The following is a 20630-nucleotide window of genomic DNA, read 5'->3' as shown; positions in this document are numbered from 1 at the left end:
CACTACAGCACTTTAAAATAAACAGCACCTACACAACCACTTTGTCTCTGTGTAATGTGACTCATCTACTTTGCTGGAGATTTGTGATGCATGTAACATGTCTATTGTCACAAAGTACCAGAGTGCAGAAATAATGTGGGCAGATATTTATGCACAAGGGCCAGGACTTCTAATTCTTCAGTGCTACATCAGCACAAACTTACAAAATATCATTGTAATTTGTAAGTTTGCGCTGCTTTTGCATCAAACATTAGGCGAATGCAGTGCAATAATAGTTTAGTTCTGGCCCAATGTATCTACAAGATGAAACTCAATGCTGGCCATATCCCCTACAAGAAAGTCATTGTGTATGTGAGATTTGCTTTAAAACATACATGCCTCACCCACAACATACAACAGGAATGGCTGTATAAGAGTGTTTGGCCAATAACATGTGCTGGGAGTACAATTAAAACATATAGGTGTGAAATTTGTATACTTGACCTCATCTGAAATTGACACTATTCATTTTAGCAGTGTTCACATGAACATCAGGCTGCAGGCAGATGCCCCACAGTGCCCAACATTCCGACACAAGACCCAAACGATGACAGCTTTAAAACCACACCTACCTGTCCAATACATGGGAACTATAGTCATGTTGGGTGGTGGGTACAATGGATGGCAGATGGATAGAGATTTAGGGGGTTATTCTAACTTTGGAGGAGGTGTTAATCCGTCCCAAAAGTGACGGAAAAGTGACGGATTTACTACCAGCCGTATTACGAGTCCATTATATCCTATGGAACTCGTAATACGGCTGGTGGTATATCCGTCACTTTACCGTCACTTTTGGGACGGATTAACACTCCTCCAAAGTTAGAATAACCCCCTTAGATTTGTTGTAGCTGCCAATGTGGCAGCTCAGTTGGAATTGGGAATTAACAGGAAAAGAGAGGGTTGTGGATGCAGGACGGAATACACAGACTAACAGACAGTTGGCACTGCACACTCAAGCAACGACCCAGAGCCCCAAGCATGTGACACATGCAGTAAGTAGTACCAAAATATTTAATAACTATGTACAAACCAGAACCTAAAACTATGTAACACACCTATAATAACCTAATCTATCCTAACTATACATTACCCACAACTGGCTCTAACTACCCTATGCTAAGCTTACTTACCACATTTAACAATACCCTCTAAACATTTGCCCCCCACACAACCTATAAGACAAGACACATGTAGGACAACATATACTAACCTAAACAGATTCTAACTAATACTAAAAAATGATATTTATTTTTTATTTTTTTACATTTTTACATATTTATTATTTTATTTTCAATTTAAATACATTAATGCCCCAACATTAACCCCCAATAACCCAACAAACTAACACGTAATAATATGAAACCCCCCACTTATTTATCCTATCTAAACAACTATCCTACTCTAACCTATCACTAAACTCCCTAAACCCACTAAAAAACTGGATAAGGAATGAGGAGGGAGGGGATGGAATTATGGGTGAGGGGAGGCAGGAGTTCAGAGGTTTGCCCTCCTCAGAGTCTTCTTTATAGATTTTAGCCTCCGGCTATTTTTGTACACATCCTGCTGGAGAGTTTCAAGGTTTTTCATAACTTTACGCATGTCCCTCTGGAGCTGGGAAAAGGTAGCCATGTCCAAAGCAAAAGATGTAGTGGTCTGTGTCGCAGAGGTTGTTGCTCCTGCAGGTGTGGTGGTCGTGGTGCTGAAGTGGAAGGTGCAGCAGGTGTGGTGGTTGTTGGTCCTGAGGTTGACGGTGCAGCAGGTGGGGCTGATGTTATGGTGGCCGCTGTGTTACTGGGTGCACTTGTGGTGAGGACTCCACCCGTTGAGGCCAATGCCGGTCCCCCTTGGCCCGCCATTCTCCTGTAGCTCTTTCTCTTAGCATCTTGCCATCATCCGGTACCCAGAATCGACATCCAAGATGTGTGTATACATCACTGACGGCTTCTGGAAATCCCTGATCTCTGCTGCATTCATGTTGTCAGCTGTAAAAATTAGACAGGCAACCATCATTGTCATCATTGTGTGATGCGTGTACAGATAATAATCTAACACTCCCCCTCAAAATGCACATGCAGTCCAAATCACAGTACAGCTGATATAATGTCACTGACAAATGAAATGACAACACTGCATACCCATCAAGTATTTAACAGCACAGCAAAGCACAACAAGAGCTGTACAACATAAAGTGATCTGTGCATTGATGTAGTACAATGTGTCACAATGCAAATGCAGCAAGTACTTCACATGGGCCAGGCCGACTAATGTTTATCATCTGAGTCAACTTCAAGTCACACAAGACCAGTGATTGTAGATGTAATTGTCAGGATGGTATGCAGTTGCTAATCATAAGGGGTCAGTGTGGTTTGAGACACAGGCATGCTTGAATGAGATGACTGTCATCTTCACTGTGACCATCACATCTACCCACATATATGTTCTTCCCCTACCCCTGTGCCTCAGGGAGGATGGGCATGAAATACATCATCACAACTGTTGAGGAAAACCACCAAGCCATGTCTGCTTCAACATGGATTTAGTGGGTGGAACACATGTGAGGAGGGTTGCCACCTGGGAATAAGGTATCCATAGGTCAATCACATCTACATTCATGTGTCCAGTTGTGAACTACCATCAACACCTGATCTTCCAACACAATTCCAAAATCACCTACATTCATAAAAGCACACATCTGGCCTTGACCTGCATGCACGCCTATTACAAACTACATAAGTCTCACGTAAATTGAGTACAACGTATGGGGCTAGATGCTGGGGGACAGTTACTCATAGAGTCCTACAAGTACCTTTCAATACAGGGATGCTCAATTTTGTGTTGGGAAATGATGCATCACTGTCTTGTGCAAATGAGGGTATGACTCAGTGAGAATATTCTGACACTGGAGCACTTCTAGATCACATGTGGGCCTACATGTGGCTACTAATCACCTTGTTCACATGATGCTGCCTATTGCACAGCACAAGACTCCCAACATATGACTCTCTGCCTGTGAATGTTGAACTCTTTCATGGAACACTATGTCAACATCCAGTCAAGTAATATATCAGATCACGTGCCAGCTCATCATATCTTGCAATGAGTGCAACACACAAGAGTCACTTACACAACAGCTGCAATCACTACACAGGAATCACATTATCACACTTACTGGATACGTCTGGGTCCTCACATCGGGCCACTTCCCCGTTGGTATAGGGGGCCAGTCCACCTGTAAGACATGGATAGGAAATATATGCTCAGTGTCAGATCACTGTACAAATGTGCGAAAACATATCACAGTTTGTAACATTTTATATAAATGAACTGCTGATCCTGCAAGTAGACACTCCGACAGACACACCACTTCAAACTCACATTGGCACTGACACTCCAGTGAGTGATAGACACACATGTGCACACCTGCTCTGGGCCTAACAATCATGTGGTGCTAAACCTGACCACACACATTTGTGGGTAATCCATTTCCGATGGTACTCCATGTCATGATTTGTAATTGGGTGACAATTTCAATGGCACTTCCCTGGTGCACTGCAATACAAGTGACTTAGGTATTGTGGCTTGTGCATCAAGGGACACTAACTTACTGTGTAATGGACATGTGGCTCAATATTCAGTCAGCAATTATCATGCATTCAGTGCTCCATAACAGATGTGGCACAGTTGTATGTAGGTAACAAATGCTGCATTGGCAGTGTCCCCTAAGCCGTATATGCCCCCTTTCCCAACATAATGGCAGGGACCATTTGTGTGTAATGATGACAATGTAGCTCTAAACATAAATAGCCCACTTTGCTGTCCCAATACAGTAAAATGGGCTATGCTGACAGTGTCTTACCTGATCATCATTGACAGAATGCATGGATACAGGTGTTTTCATTGCACCTGAAATGTGTTACTCAGGGCCACATGTACCAAGATCATGTTTTGTGAGTCACACATTGAGAGACTTAGCAACTCACAATTTGCAAGTAGGATGTTCTGAAGTACAACACTGTCCATGACACCATTTGCAAATCACAAATGGGATAGCAAATAACCTACCTCATGAATTTTGATGAGGTACTTATCATTTTGCAAACCCCTTGGAATTGGCGGCACTCACAGGGATGCTGTCTGGTTGCAGGGGTATATGGGGCTCGTAGATTCATCAAGAAGCCTAGATACCCAGAGCCAATAAATGAGAGGAACTTTGCAATGGGTTTACATTCGATACCGGGAATACAGCAATTCATTTGCTGAAATATAAAGAGTGAAAAATATGTATAAAAAAACCTTTCCAAACCTTTGGATTTCCAAAATGGGCACAAGATAAGGTGTTGAGAAACAGTGGTTATTTGCAAATCTCTGAATTACGGGGTGCCCATACTAGCATGTAAATTACAGGGCATTTCTCAAATAGTCGTCTTTTTTACATACTGTCTCACATTTGGACGGAAAAAATGTAGAGAAAGACAAGGGGCAATAATACTTGTTCTGATATTCTGTGTTCTTCCAAGTCCCCAGATAAAAATGGAACCTCACTTGCGTGGGTAGGTCTAATGCCTGATATAAGAAACACAACATAGACACATCACATTTTTACATTGAAAACTGACGTGTTTATTGCAAAGTGGCTAGCTGTGGATTGTGATCTCTAGCTCAGCCGGCAACTAGGAAAACCTACCAAATCTGTGCATTTTTAAACTAGACACCTAGGGGAATCTAAGATGGGGTGACTTTTAGGGCTCTCACCTGGTTCTATTACCTAGAATCCTTTGCAAACCTCAAAATTTGGCTAAAAAAACACTTTTTCCTCACATTTTGGCGACAGAAAGTTCTGGAATTTGAGAGGAGCCACAAATTTCCTTCCACCCAGCATTCTGCCGAGTCTCCCGATAAAAATGGTACCTCACTTGTGTGGGTAGGCCTAGTGCCTGCGACAGTCAATGTCCCTAAACACAATGTGGACACATCATATTTTCCCAAAGAAAACAGAGCTGTTTTTTGCAAAGTGCCTAGCTGTAGATTTTGGCCTCTAGCTCAGCAGGCACCTACGGAAACCCACCAAACCTGTGCATTTTTGAAAACTAGACACCTAGGGGAATCCAAGATGGGGTGACTTGTGGGGCTCTCACTAGGTTCTGTTACCCAGAATCCTTTGCAAACTCAAATATTTGACTAAAAAAACACTTTTTCCTCATATTTTGGCAACAGAAAGTTCTGGAATCTGAGAGGAGCCACAAATTTCCTTCCACTTAGCATTCCGCCATGTCTCCCGAAAAAATGGTACCTCACTTGTATGGTAGGCCTAGTGCTCGCGCCAGGAAATGCCCCAAAACAAAACGTGGACACATCACATTTTCCCAAAGAAAACAGAGTTGTTTTTTGCAAAGTGCCTAGCTGTGGATTTTGGCCTCTAGCTCAGCCGGCACCGCAGGAAACCTACCAAACCTGTGCATCTTTTAAAACTAGACACCTAGGGGAATCCAAGATGGGGTGACTTGTGGGGTCTTACCAGGTTCTGCTACCCAGAATCCTGTGCAAACCTCAAAATTTGGCACAAAAAAACCCACTTTTCCCTCACATTTCGGTGACAGAAAGTTCTGGAATCTGAGAGGAGCCACAAATTTGTACCAAACCTGTTCCCTTTTTAAAAACTAGACACATAGGGGAATCGAAGATGAAGTGACTTGTGGGGCTCTCACCAGGTTCTGTTTCCCAGAATCCTTTGCAAACCTCAAAATGTGGCAAAAAAATACTTTATCCTCAAATTTCGGTGACAGAAAGTTCTGGAATATGAGAGGCACCACAAATGTCCTTCCACCCAGCGTTCCCCTTAGTCTCCCGATAAAAATGATACCTCACTTGTGTGGGTAGGCCTAGTGCCCGTGACAGGAAATGCCCTAAAACACAATGTGGACACATCACATTTTCCCAAAGAAAACAGAGCTGTTTTTTGCAAAGTGCCTAGCTGTGGATTTTGGCCTCTAGCTCAGCCGGCACCTAGGGAAACCTACCAAACCTGTTCCCTTTTTAAAAACTAGACACCTAGGGTAGTCTAAGTGGGGGTGACTTGTCGGGCTCTCACCAGGTTCTGTTACCCAGAATCCTTTCCAAACCTCAAAATTTGGCTAAAAAAACACTCTTTTTCCTCACATTTCGGTGACAGAAAGTTCTGGAATATGAGAGGAGCCACAATTTTTCTGCCACCCAGTGTTCCCCCAAGTCTCCTGATAAAAATGGTACTTCACTTGGGTGGGTAGGCCTAGTGCCCATGACAGGAAATGCCCTAAAACATAACGTGGACACATCACATTTTCCCAAAGAATTCAGAGCTGTTTTTTGCAAAGTGCCAAGCTGTGGATTTCGGCCTCTAGCTCAGCTGCCAACTAGAGAAATCTACCAAACTTGTGAATTTGTTGATACTAGACACCTAGGGGAATCCAAAATGGGGTGACTTGTGGGGCTCTCACCAGGTTCTGATACCCAAAATCCTTTGCAAACCTCAAAATTTGACACAAAAAAACTTCTTTTTCCTTGCATTTTGGTGACAGAAAGTTCTGAAATCTGAGACGAGCTACACATTTCCTTCCACCAAGCATTCCCACCAGTCTCCTGAAAAAAATGGTACCTCACTTGTGTGGCTAGACCTAGTGCCTGTGAACGGAAATGCCCCAAAACATTATGGCTGTCATTACAAACCTGGAGGTAAATCCCGCTTACCGCCGTGCTGATGGCTGCCAAGATACCGTGCCCACGGCGGTAATCCGCCATGGGTATTATAACCCACTCAGAGAATACCGCAACAATACAAACACTCACTCAAGTCTCCCACACCAAAGGTCAGTGATAAACTGGCGATGGTAAAACCCACACCGTCACGCCAACAGGAATACGCCCACAGTATCCTGACCCACGAATCAGCGCAGCGGTCTTTTAACTGCAGTAATCCATTGGTGGTACACACCGCCGCGCTCAAGACACACACACACTTACAAAACTACACCACATTGGACAATTCAAAATACACACACCTGACACACATACACACACCATAGCAACACACTCACACCACTAAAAAACACACACCCAAATTACCCACCACCCCTTACAACTAAAAAAAAGAGACCAAGCACAGAGAGACAGGAAAAGAGCACATGCTCAATCAGAGGCACAGAACACCATCACTCATACACCGTCCACGCATTCACCCCAACACATCACTGCACACATCACCTCACACATATCACTCACACCACATCCATGGCACCCCAAAGACACCCCAGGTTTTCAGAGGAGGAGCTAAGGGTCATGGTGGAGGAACTCATCCGGGTAGAGCCACAGCTATTTGGATCACAGGTGCAGCACATGTCCATTGCAAGGAAGATGGAGCTATGGCGGAGAATTGTCAACAGGGTCAACGCCGTGGGACAGCATCCAAGAACCAGGGATGACATCAGGAAGAGGTGGAATGACCTACAGGGGAAGGTGCGTTCCGTGGTATCAAGATACCAGATTGCTGTACAGAGGAATGACGGTGGACCTCCACCTCCTCCCCCACAACTAACATGGGAGGAGCAAGTCTTGGCGATCATGCATCCTGAGGGCTTCGCAGGAGTAGCAGGAGGACTGGACTCTGGTAAGTCAAATCTTTACCATTATATCCCCCACCCACCTGCATGCCATCACATACCCCCACCCATACCCTCACTCCTATCACTCCATCTCCCCACATATACCCCACCATCACAACCCACACATCCCAATACCAAGCCCTGCATGCAACAATAATGCATGGACATCCATCACAGCCCTGCATGGATACCCATCAGCACAGCATGCCCAGTAGAGAGACTCATCCATCCCACACAATCAGCAATCACACAAGGCCAAGGCAACAGGGGAAGCACAATTATACATGGAAACACACCCAGTGCACAAGATGGCATACACAGATACAATAAAATGCATTTGCAGCATCCCAACAGGACCCTTACCCAATGTCACCGGAGAGGAGGTGCCACCAACATCCAGTCCCCCACAGAAGAGACCCAAAGTGATGACAGCAGCTCTGCATGCCTGGATCACGATGACCAACCTGACCCATCAGGGACCTCTGGACAGTCAGTTTCCCTGCCACAGTCCCAACCCACCACAGAGCCTCCCCCCTCAGGAAACACCAGCACAGTACCCACCCAGCAGGCCCATTCCTCTGTCCCCAGGACACGTCAATCAGCAGTGTGTCCACCACTACAGGGACCCCAGGCAACCCCACTAACACAGGATGATCAGGGACCTGGGGTCAGTGGCAGTGGGCAAACAGTTCAGGGGACAGAGGCACAGGACAACAGGGAAGCTGGGAGGACTGCTGTGTGACGGGGGAGGACAGGCCCAGGGAACCGACCCTCTACGAGGCACTCTCAGGAGACCCTGGGCACGGTACTGGCCAAGTTACAGGAGACCCAGCGGCTGCAGGAGGGACAGTACCTGGGGTTCAGGGAGGACCTCACAAAAGTCTACACCATCCTGGTCACCATAGCAGGGGTGCTGGCTGACATGGGCAAGCCCATGACAGAGGCAGTGGCACCACAAAGGGCCCCTGACACTAGCCAAACCGAGAAACAGCCTTCCACCTCCGCCGGCGCTAGTGGACAGGAGGCCCCGCCACAGGACCAACATGCCACCAGCACCCAACCCCCAGCAGAAGGAGAACCACCCGGCAAATGGTCTCTGCGATCCAGGCAGAAGACAGAGAATATTGCCAAGACCCCCGCCAGGAAATAAGACTCTCCTGATTGTCACCCTTCTGGCCCACTATGTCACCCTGTCCACCTTGAACTGCCATTACTCCCATTCCTATGTCCCATTGGACAATGCACCTGTGATATTAAGAGAATTGACTCTACCATAGACCTTCCGTCACCATCATCCCAGCCCCTTGCACGTGCCCCCATACTATTTAGCACAAAAAAGAAACACCAGTGAAATATAAACCATACTGGAGTCAGTCTAATGATTGGAAAGATGTATTCTTACAACATTCTCAAAGCATTGCAACGTCTATGTGTTGGAAAATGGGTTATTGGTAAGGGCAGGTAAGTACCTACACTTAGCAATAGGCCACCAAACTCCACTAAGGTCCAGTTAGGTCTCAGTAAATTAAACCCAGCTCAACCCTTGGTAGCTTGCCAATGAGCGACAAGGCTTAACTTAGGAGACAAAGCGTAAAGCATTCAAATATCACAAAGCAGTAATTAAATAAAACACAGGAAACAGTTTAAAAATCCAAAATCAATTTATAAAAATAGGAATTATTTTTTGCTTTAAAATGACACCAAAACAAATATAATCGGATAAGGGGAACCGGAGATATGAATTTTTAAAGAATTATTGCTTTTTAGCGCATAGAAACAAAAAGCGCCAATCTGGGCATCTGGTCGCACCTTGACCGGGGCAAAGTCAAAGTTTAAGGCCGACCGCAATAGCGCCCAGCTTGGCTACAGCCCCCAGCAGGCCTCAGTCAAAAGTTTATCTTAGGACTTAGGGGGTCATTTTGACCTTGGCGGACGGCGGAGGCCGTCTGCCAAGGTACCGCCGCTGAATGACCGCACCGCGGTCAAAAGACCGCGGCGGCCATTCAGACATTTCCTCTGGGCCGGCGGGCGCTCTCCAAAAGAGCGCCCGCCGGCCCAGAGGAAATGCCCCTGCAACGAGGACGCCGGCTCAGAATTGAGCCGGCGTGGTTGCAGGGGTGCGACGGGTGCAGTTGCACCCGTCGCGTATTTCAGTGTCTGCTTCGCAGACATTGAAATACTTTGCAGGGCCCTCTTATGGGGGCCCCTGCAGTGCCCATGCCATGGGCATGGGCACTGCAGGGGCCCCCAGGGGCCCCACGGCACCCCCTACCGCCATCCTGTTCCTGGCGGGAGACCCGCCAGGAACAGGATGGCGGTAGGGGGTGTCAGAATCCCCATGGCTGCGGAGCGCGCTCCGCAGCCATGGAGGATTCACAAGGGCAGTGGTAAACCGGCGGGAGACCGCCGGTTTACCCTTTCTGGCCGCGGCTGAACCGCCGCGGTCAGAATGCCCTCGGGAGCACCGCCAGCCTGTTGGCGGTGCTCCCGTGGTCGGTGACCCTGGCGGTCACCGGCCGCCAGGGTCAGAATGACCCCATTAGTCTTTTTTCTGGAGATTTTCTTCAGCGGGACGAACCTGCCAGTCCAATCCGACCTCCTGGAACTCTTCCTCGGGTACCCGTTGCGGGAGCCCTGGGTGGAGATTTTTACCATTGGACTTAGTCGTTTTTTTGAGGTGAAAATCCTTCGACCGGAGCAAACCTGAAGCTTGAGCCAACGCCCGTGGAGCCCTCTTCGGATACGCTGGCTGGGAGGTCCCGGTCAACTTCCTACTTCCAGACTTAGGTGGTCATTACAACCCTGGCGGTCAGTGTTAAAGCGGCGGTAAGACCGCCAAGAGGCGGGTGGTAAAAAATTTGCAATTACGACTGAGGCCGAAACCGCCAACAAAGACAGCCACTTTAATACTCCGACCGCCACGGCGGTACAAACAAACAGCGTGGCGGTCACCGCCAACAGGCAGACGGAGGACAAAGTAACGCCCACAGTATCACAACCTACCAATCCGCCACCTTTTCCAGGGCAGATTTACCGCGGATAAAAATACAGCGGAAACAGGATTTCGAAGGGAAAATGTTCACCTCTACACACCCCACGAGGAACCAGGATACCATGGAGCCAGAACTCCAAATTCTCCCTGCACTAGTCTTCCTGCTCCTCTACCAGGAGCACGAACTCCGGCACCGAAGACCACGGTGAGTACTGCACCTACGACACAGGGGAGGTTAAAAACAGGGACAAACACACACAACGAGCAACACCCCCACCCTCACCCACCACAACACACACACTAATACAGCATGATACATTACAGTTACGCCCCCCAGCCCCCAAAGAAGAATGCAAAGACAAAAGAAAATGAGTGTAACCATTGTAATATATTAAAATCAAGTAGGTAAAAATATAAATATACACCATAAACACAATATACACCAAGCATAGTAGTCCAGGTAGTGCCCCAATTAATTCCGTGGAACACTGGGCCCACACGGTATGGGTGAGGCCCACACAAGATCCCCGACCATGACGGAGAGAACACTGCAGGGGCATCAGAGAGCAAGAAAACAGGCACCTCAGGGGGAGGGAAAGGGGGGGCACCTCAGCTGGTTGAGTGCACAACGCCAAATCCACAAGGGGGCCACATGCCCACTGTTCCATCCTGGGGAGTGCAAAGCCACAGTCTCTCAAGTCTCTACAGTGGGTGGTTTGCACACTGTTCCATCCTGGGTAGTGCAAAGCCACAGTCTCTCAAGTCTCTACAGTGGGTGGATTGCCCACTGTTCCATCATGGGGAGTGCAAAGCCACAGTCTCTCAAGTCTCTACAGTGGGTGGGTTGCCCACTGTTCCATCCTGGGGAGTGCAAAGCCACAGTCTCGCAAGTCTATACAGTGGGTGGGTTGCCCACTGTTCCATCCTGGGTAGTGCAAAGCCACAGTCTCTCAAGTCTCTACAGTGGGTGGGTTGCCCACTGTTCCATCCTGGGGAGTGCAAAGCCACAGTCTCTCAAGTGGATACCAGTCTCCAATGGTTCTGGAGGGGGCATTGTGCCCAGAGTGCTTCATCCTGCTCGTGACGGACTCAGTAGCGTCAGTGCCCTTGGTGCTCATGGGCCAGCGGTGCTTGAGGCGGCGGTGCCCTGTTCAGCGATGCTTGTAGAGGCGGTGCCCTGTTCAGCGGTGCTTGTAGCGGCGGTGCCCTGTTCAGCGGTGCTTGGAGCGACGGTGTCCTGTTCAGCGGGGCTTGGAGCGGCGGTGCCCTGTTCAGCGGGGCTTGGAGCGGCGGTGCCCTGTTCAGCGGTGCTTGGAGCGGCGGTGCCCTGTTCAGCGGTGCTTGGAGCGGCGGTGCCCTGTTCAGCGGTGCTTGGAGTAGCAGCGCCATGTTCAGCGGTGCTTGGAGCGGCGGGCTTTGCAGTGACTCAGCAACTGGCGGTCCTCTCTGGCCCAGCGCGCTTGTGCTGGCGGTCCTCTCTAGCCCAGCGGGGCTTGTGCTGGTGGTCCACTTTGGCCCAGCGGGGCTTGTGCTGGCGGTCCTCTCTGGCCCAGCGGGGCTTGTGCTGGCGGTCCTCTCTGGCCCAGCAGGGCTTGTGCTGGCGGTCCTCTCTAGCCCAGCGGGGCTTGTGCTGGCGGTCCTCACTAGCCCAGCGGGGCTTGTGCTGGCGGTCCTCTCTGGCCCAGCAGGGCTTGTGCTGGCGGTCCTCCCTGGCCCAGCGGGGATGATAGCGGTGGCCTCCTGGGCAGCGGGGATGATGGCTGTGGCCTTCTGGGCAGCGGGGATGATGGCTGTGGCCTCCTGGGCAGCGGGATGATGGCGGTCTCCTCCGCTGTGCTGCTCTTCCCAGACTTTCCTGGTTTCTTGTGGCCCTTCCCCACCTTGGAAGGTGTCGCAGCTGACTCCACACTCCCACCGGGACCCCTGGGAGCGGCTTTGGTGGCTAGAGTCTTTCCCCTCTCCCGCCGGGCACTGGCCAACTTTTGATGCTTGACAGGTGGGGGACTGTCCGTGCTGTGGCTCCGTGCCACACTGGCTGCCCTGGTGGCCGGTGCACTCCAGATTCTGGTGACTACAGGCACCACTGGTCCCGGAGATGTTGTGGCTGAGGTGCTAGTTTGGGAGAGGTGTGGGAAAGAGGTCAAGGTTGGACAGGAAAGGTTTTTTGGACACACTGGGACGGGTAGCTGGAGGGGGTTTGGGAGTGGAGGAAGAGGTTGTGGTTGTAGGAGGTGTTTGTTTGGTGACTTTGGGTGAAGGTGCATGCCCTGGAGGCTGTCGTGAGGTGGATGGCTGTTGGGTGGATGTGTGCCTGTGTTTGTGTATCTTTGGAGGTGGCGTCACAGACACACTGGAAGAGGACACAGGGGACATGTGAATGGTAGTGGGGGTGGTGACTGCACATGAGCGGGGTGTGGTGGTGTGTGTGCTGGTGATGGCAGTAGTGGCTGTAGATGTAGTGCATGCAGGTGTGAGTGGAGACGAGACTGGGAGGGAGGAGGGAGACGAGGAGGAGGGGGACACAGTGGAGGCAGTAGATGTTGGTGTGTCTGCATGTGTCTGATGCTTGCATGAGTGCCTGTGGGATGTGTGGTGCTTATGTTTGCCTGAGCTTCCCTTGTGTGTTGACGTGTGTGCATGTTGGTCTGTAGGTGTGCTTGGGATAGGCTGGGGTACAGGGGATTGGGTCTGGGTGGAGGAAGTTGGAGGGGGGGCTAGACACGGGGACAATGGCTGCCATCAGTGCGGAGGCCAGAGTTTGAAAAGCTCGCTGAAGGACCGCCTGACCAGAATGAATGCCCTCCAGGAATGCATTGGTTTGTTGCAACTGCCTTTCGACACCCTGGATGGCATTCAAAATGGTAGACTGACCAACAGTGAGGGACCTGAGGAGGTCAATGGCCTCCTCACTGAAGGCAGCAGGGGTGACTGGGGCAGGGCCTGAGGTTCCTGGGTCAAAGGTGATGCCCACCCTCCCGGGTGAGCGGACACAGGGCAAAGGCTGAGGGGCTGCTGGGAGGGCGGTGCTGGTACAGGGGGGTGACGGCTGTACCTGTAGATTGGGGGGCACAGATGTTGCTGCCACCACAAGGGAGCTCCCATCAGAGGACGAGTCTGTGTTGCTGGTCTCAGCTCCTGTCCCCGCCGTGGAGCTCCCCTCGCCCTCCGTCTTACTGGTGAAGTCCAAGTCCGTAGTGTGGCCCTCCATGGCCATGTGGGATGCAGCCCCCTCGTGCTCCGGTGCCACTGCTCCTCTGCCTGATGATGCTAATGCACACAAGAACAGGGAGACCACAAAAAGGGGGGGGAAGACAGAAGAAAGACATGTTGAGTGCATGCATTACCGCTACCATTGGCGGACACGACAAACACACAAGCCCACTGCACTATGGCGCGCTCTTGGGCTCCACTGTTCAATTCCTGGGAATTGGCCTACTAGGCTATGGACGACATCTGCACACATGGATGACCCACAGCCCACCTCCCCCACCCAGACACCTTCACTGCGCGCAAAAACAGCAGGATGAGAGTGTACTCACCCCCTTGTGGCTGCTGTGATGCCCTCAAGCGCCCATCCAACTCCGGGTATGCCACCGCCAGGATCCTGAACATCAGGGGGGTCATGGTGTGACGGGCACCCCTCCCACGTTGGGAGGCCATCCCCAGCTGAGCCTCCGCCGTCTTCTTGCTCCAGCGGCGAATGTCCTCCCATCTTTTCCGGCAGTGGGTGCTCCGTCTGTGGTAGACCCCCAGGGTCTGGACGTCCATGGCGATGGCACGCCAAATATATTTTTTCTGGTGGGTGCTGACCTACATGAATAGTACAGGGGGAAGAGAAACTTATTAGCAACTGCACCGTCACAGTCATTGGCCCCCATCCCTACCCTTGCCATGTGGCATATGCACTCACCATCGTTTCATGCACGCCGCAATCTCCCCGCCCCCTTCTTGCATCCACCCCACTCCACACAGGCATAGCCCATACAGCATGCTCCCAGTGTGCTTACCTGTTTGTCTGGAGGACCGTAGAGTAGCGTGTACTGGGGGAGGACAACGTCCACGAGTTTCTCCAACTCCTCCAATGTGAAGGCAAGGCCCTTTCCCCAGACGCACGAGCCATTGTCTCTTCCAGACCGAGGTCACAGGCGCACTTGCAGTGTAGGTCCTCTCCTGTCGAAGATCAGGTATCGAGTGATTGAACAGATAGAAAATGGCAGTCACGTCTGCGGCAGTGCGTACCGTCACTGCCAGCGTACATCGTCATTGGCTCCTGGGACCCATAGGGTCCAATGTTAACCAATGCAGCATTGCGCCGCGGTGTTCGACCGCCTACCCCAACGGTGTACAACACCAGTGCAGTTACCTCACATCCCATTGTCCCAATTTACAGGTCAGGCAGCGGCCATTGCAGGGGCCCACATGGCTTAATTCTTAACTGCGTCACACATACCTAGGACTTGCCTCAACACTCATACAGGCCAAATTTTGGATTATGATTCGTGTTCTGTGTAAGCTGTGGGTACGTACCTCTGAGTTGGTTGACTCTGTGCTCGCTGTTGTCCTTCATAGGCATCGTCCGCTGGGACATGTGAGGAGATGACGGCATCCTCCGGTGTACCGACGGTTGGTGGACCTGTCGACAATGGAGGAAAGACATGTGATCATCACCTACAGGCTTGACGTGCCAGAATCCAGGAACTGTGTACCCAGCTGGAGCCAGACCTGATGTCAGCTATCCGCCATCCCACAGCAATCCCCCCTCAAGTTCAGGTGCTGTCAGTGCTCCATTTCCTTGCAAGTGGGTCATTTCAAACAACAGTGGCCATAGCATCAGGAATGTCCCAGCCTATGTTTTTCAACGTGTTGTCTGCTCTGCTGAAACACATGCAGAGCTACATCGTTTTCCCTCAGGTGGGGGATTTGCCTACAGTGAAAGGTGATTTCTATGCCCTGGGACATATCCCCAACATCATAGATGCCATTGATGGGACACATGTGGCCTTGGTTCCCCCACACAGGAGTGAACAGGTGTGCAGAAACCGGAAGAATTATCATTCCATGATTGTACAGATGGTGTGTTTGGCAGACCAGTACATCTCCCATGTGAATGCCAAGTTCCCTGGCTCAGTGCATGACGCCTACATCCTGCAGAATAGCAGCATCCTTTATGTGATGGGTCAACTCCAGAGGCACTGTGTATGGCTATTAGGTGAGCACCTGGAAGCAAGACAGTGGGAATGGTTGTCTGGGTCTGAGGATATCCCTACAGGTTAGTGTGTGTCTAACTGTTGTCCCTCGCCATTTGCAGGTGACTCTGGTTACCCCAACCTGTCATGGCTACTGACCCCAGTGAGGAATCCCAGGACAAGGGCAGAGGAACGCTACAATGAGGCACATGGGCGTACACAGCGGATAATCGAGCGGACCTTCGGCCTCCTGAAGGCCAGGTTCAGGTGCCTCCATATGACAGGTGGATCCCTATTCTACTCACTAAAGAAGGTGTGCCAGATCATCGTGGCCTGCTGTATGCTTCACAACTTAGCTTTGCGATGACAGGTGCCTTTTCTGCAGGAGGATGGTCCAGATGGCGGTGTTGTTGCAGCTGTGGAGCCTGTGGACAGTGAAGACGAGGAAGCAGAAGAAGAAGACATGGACAACAGGGACTCAGTGATCCAGCAATATTTCCAGTGAGACACAGGTAAGAATACATACCTTCCTACTACATGTACTTTAACACTACTACCTCTCTGCTGTCTGTCGTTTTCACCCAGTGTATGGTCACTGAGTTGTCACTTTCCCTTACGATTTCACAGATGTGTGTCCCACAGTGTGACTTCTGCTTTGATTCATCATGGGCTACAGCTGTGTGACATAGGTATGGTGACATTACAAATGAAAGAGCTTTTTGACACTGTAATTGCTAATACACTATTCCGAAACCACAGACAGACTCCAGATTGTTTTGTGCTTTAGGTTGTTGGTTTTAGTGCTTAATATTGGATGGGGTAGCAAAATGGTGAGGGGTGATGGCGGAGGAATGTCCATGGCAGAGTCCAGTCTATTAGTCTCACAGGTGCATTGCCCAAATGGGCATAGGAAGTGGAGCTGAGCAGTTTAAGGATGGACAGGGTGACAAAGTGGGACAGGAGGATGACATTCAGGGTGGTCTCATTTCTTGGCGGGGGTCTTGGCATCATTCTCTGTCTTTGTCCTGGATCTCAGGGGCCGTTTGCGAGGTGGTTCTCCCTCTGCAGGGAGTGGGGTGCTGGTGTGGTGGTCCTGTGGCGGTGCCTCCTGTCCACTAGCGCCGGCGGAGGTGGTGGGCAGTTCATCGTCCAGGCTAGTGTTAGGGGCCCCTTGTAGTTCCACAGTGTCCCTCCTAGTGTTGAGTACTTCCATCAGCACCCCTACGATGGTGCCCAGGGTGGAATTGATGGCACTGAATTCCTCCCTGAAGCCCAAATACTGTTCCTCCTGCAGGCACTGGTTCTCCTGAAACTTGGCCAGTGCCGTTGCCATCGTCTCCTGGGAGTGGTGGTAGGCTTCCATGATGTTGGAGAGGGCCTCGTGGAGTGTGGGATCCCTTGGCCAGTCCTCCCCCTGTCGCACAGCAGCCCTCCCAGTTCCCCTGTGTTCCTGGGCCTCCGTCCCCTTGATCGTGTGCCCACTGCCCCCAGGTCCCTGTTGTTGTTGGGGTGGTGGGTTAGCCTGGGTTCCCTGTAGTGGTGGACACACTGCTGATTGACGTGTCCTGGGGACGGAGGTATGGGACCACTGGGTGGGTGCTGTGCTGGTGTTTCCAGAGGGGGGAAGTTCTGTAGTGTTCTGTGACTGTGTGATGGGAACTGACTGTCCCGAGGTCCCCGATGGGCCGGGCTGGTCATCTAGATCCAGTTGGACAGAGGTGCTTTCATCACTGTGGGCCTCTTCTGTTGGTGGTGTGAACATGTGTGGACCCTCCTGTCCGGTGATGTTGGGTAGGGGTCCTGCAGGGGTATAAAAGGATGTTTATTACATCTGTGTGTGCCATGGTGTGCAATGGGTGGGTGACCGCGTACCCCAGTGCTTGCATTCCTGTGTGGGACCTTGTGTGATTATGTTTTAGGGGGGTGTATGGGTATGTGCAGTGGCCATGCTTTAGTGATATGTGTCCATGCTTTGTTGGTGCATGTAGGGCTTGGTGTTGGGATGGGTGGTTTGTGATGTTGGGACATTTGTGAGGAGTTGGAGTGATGGGGGTGAGGGTCAGGGTGGGGGTATGTGATGGCATGCAGGTAGGGTGGGGGATGTAATAGTTAAGATTTGACTTACCAGAGTCCATTCCTCCAGCTACTCCTCAAGGCCCTCAGGATGCAGAATCGCCAAGACCTGCTCCACCTATGTTGTTAGTTGTGGGGGAGGAGGTGGGGGTCCACCGCCAGTACGCTGAACCGCAAGGTGGTGTCTTGAGACCACGGAACGCACCTTCCACCTCTTCCTGATGTCATCCTGATTCCTTGGGTGCTGTCCCACTGCGTTGACCCTGTCCACTATTCTTCACCATAGCTCCCTCTTCCTTGCAACGGAGGTGTGCTGCACCTGTGATCCGAATAGCTGTGGCTCTACCCGGACAATTTCCTCCACCATGACCCTGAGCTCCTCCTCCGAGAACCTGGGGTGTCTTTGCCGTGCCATGGGGTGGTGTGGGTGATGTGTGGGGTGGTGTGTGTAGGGGTAAGTGGGGTGATATTTAGTGGTGTGTTGTGTGAGGTGCATGGAGGTTATGTGGGTGATGGTATTGTGTGCCTGTGGATGCTTGGTAGTTGTTTGTGGTGTCTCTCTCTGGCCCACTCTCGGTAATTGCTGTCGTAGGGGGTTGTGGGTTATGTGGGTGTGTGTTTTATATTGTATTGGGTGTGTGGGAGTGGTGTGTGTATGTGTATCAGGTGTGTGTATTTCGAATTGTCCAATGTGGTGGTGTTTTGGAGATGTGTGTGTATTTTGAGCGCGGCAGTGTGTACCGCCAATGGAATACCGCGGTTGACCGCCGCGTGGATTCGTGGGTCATGATAGTGTGGGCGTATTTCTGTTGGCGTGACGGTGGAGGTTTTGTTTTTGCCAGTTTATCACTGACCTTTAGTGTGCCGGACTTGTGTGGGTGTCTGAATATTGGCGGATCCCGTGTTGTGGGTCATAATAGCTGTGGCGGAATTCTGCGGCGGTGTGTTGGCGGTCTTCTGCACGGCGGTAAGTGGCTTTTACCACCAATTTAGTAATGACCGCCTTAGTCTCTTTTTTTGAGATTTCCTTCACCGGGATGAACCCGCAAGTCAGGCCGGGTCACGGTTGAGGCAAGCCGGCAGAGCTGCTGCGGCGGTTCAGTCCCTCTATGGATCTTTTTATTTTTAAGTTCTCCAAACTTCTGGATCTGCTTCCAGATGTTATTTTAATGTTCTTTTGAGGTCCACAGTTCACCCTAAGGTTCCAGAAGCTCTGAGATGCTCTTTGAGGGTGTGGACTACAACTCCCAGAATGCACCTGGAGCAAACTCCTTTTTGACCACTGGACAGTGGTCATCTGGTTGGTTTCTTCAGGAGTTCATGCAGGGGACTCTGTTTAGCAAGTTTTCAACTTCAGCAAACAGGGAGTCCCTCCTAGATTCAGTTGAAGCCAGGCAAAGTCCTTCTTGTGATGAAGCCCAAGTGTGCAGCTGGTGAAGTCCTCCAGAGTGCAGGGTCCAGGTGCAGGCCAGGGGTCCTGCAGGGCAGTCCTTCTTCTACTGTAGTTCTTCCTTGCTGGAATCTGATGGGGATCTGAGGTGTGGGTGCAGGTCTGCCAGTTTTATCCTTGCTCCTGGGTGAAAAACAGGGGCGTCCTGGTTCTCCAATCAGGGAGCGGGTCCTTTCCCCTGTGATGACCACTTACTGGGAAGTGTGGCAAAAATCAATCCCGGGGGGAAACATTCCTCAAAAATCCATCATGGCTGAAAGTGATTTTTCGAGGTTACATCTGGCTGAGCCCACCCATTGGTGTGGCTAAAAATCCCAAACACACCCCTCTCCTGCCCTCTCCTAATCTAATCAAGGGGGCACCTAATTTTCTTGGTTTGCAGGATGTGAGGGTGTTGCTGGGTTGCTCCAAATGTCCTTCTCTGCCTTTGAAGACCAGTTTGGCAGCCCTCCCCCTTCCTGCTTCTCCATCTGCTGAGCGGAGATCTCCTCCCCCAGGCACATCTCTTTGTGCTGAGCCAGGTCACTTCACACCTCATCAAGGCAGCCTTGCCAGGCTGCCAGAGGCTGGCCAATCAGAGCACAGCAGCAAAAGCACTGCAGGGCTGACGTTGGCAAGTTTTCAGGTAAAGTTTAAAACTCTTTACCTTAAATTAAATCCAACAACTGGACATTGTGGGATTTATTATAACAATTAATTTGCAATCAAACTTCTGGTATCTGTTACTTAAGGGGATTTTTAAAATGAAAATAAATTCTCCCCATTTTATCCCATGGAGGCCATTCACTACAATGAGGAAAAATGAATTTGGCTGTTTTACCTGACCAGGGATTATGAAACTATTTTTAAAAGGTCCCTGTTTATAGTTACATGGCACCCAGCCCTAGGGAGCACATAGGGCACACCTTAGGGGTGACCTATATGTAAAAATAAGGTAGTTTAAGACTTTGGGACTACTTTTAATTCCTAAGTCAAATTTGCATGTAACTTTAATTTAAAAGCAGCCAGCAAGGCATGCCTGCCTTTAAAATGACACGGGATACCTCAGCAATGCACCTATGGGTGCACTACCTATGTTAGGGTTCCTAAACCTAAATACCCTACCATATACTAGGGACTTATAGGTAGGTTGACGTAGCCAATTTTAATTATTCTAATTTACATACTGATTTTACACAGAGCACAGGCCCTGGGACTGGTTATCAGTACCCAGGGCACCATCAGAGTCAGGAAGACACCAGCAAAAAGTAGAAAAT

Source organism: Pleurodeles waltl, chromosome 2_2 (genome assembly GCF_031143425.1).
Source record: "Pleurodeles waltl isolate 20211129_DDA chromosome 2_2, aPleWal1.hap1.20221129, whole genome shotgun sequence".
NCBI classification, from domain to species: Eukaryota; Metazoa; Chordata; class Amphibia; order Caudata; family Salamandridae; genus Pleurodeles; species Pleurodeles waltl.
The sequence above is the reverse complement of the archived record's forward strand: the minus strand, read 5'-3'. Positions refer to the sequence as shown.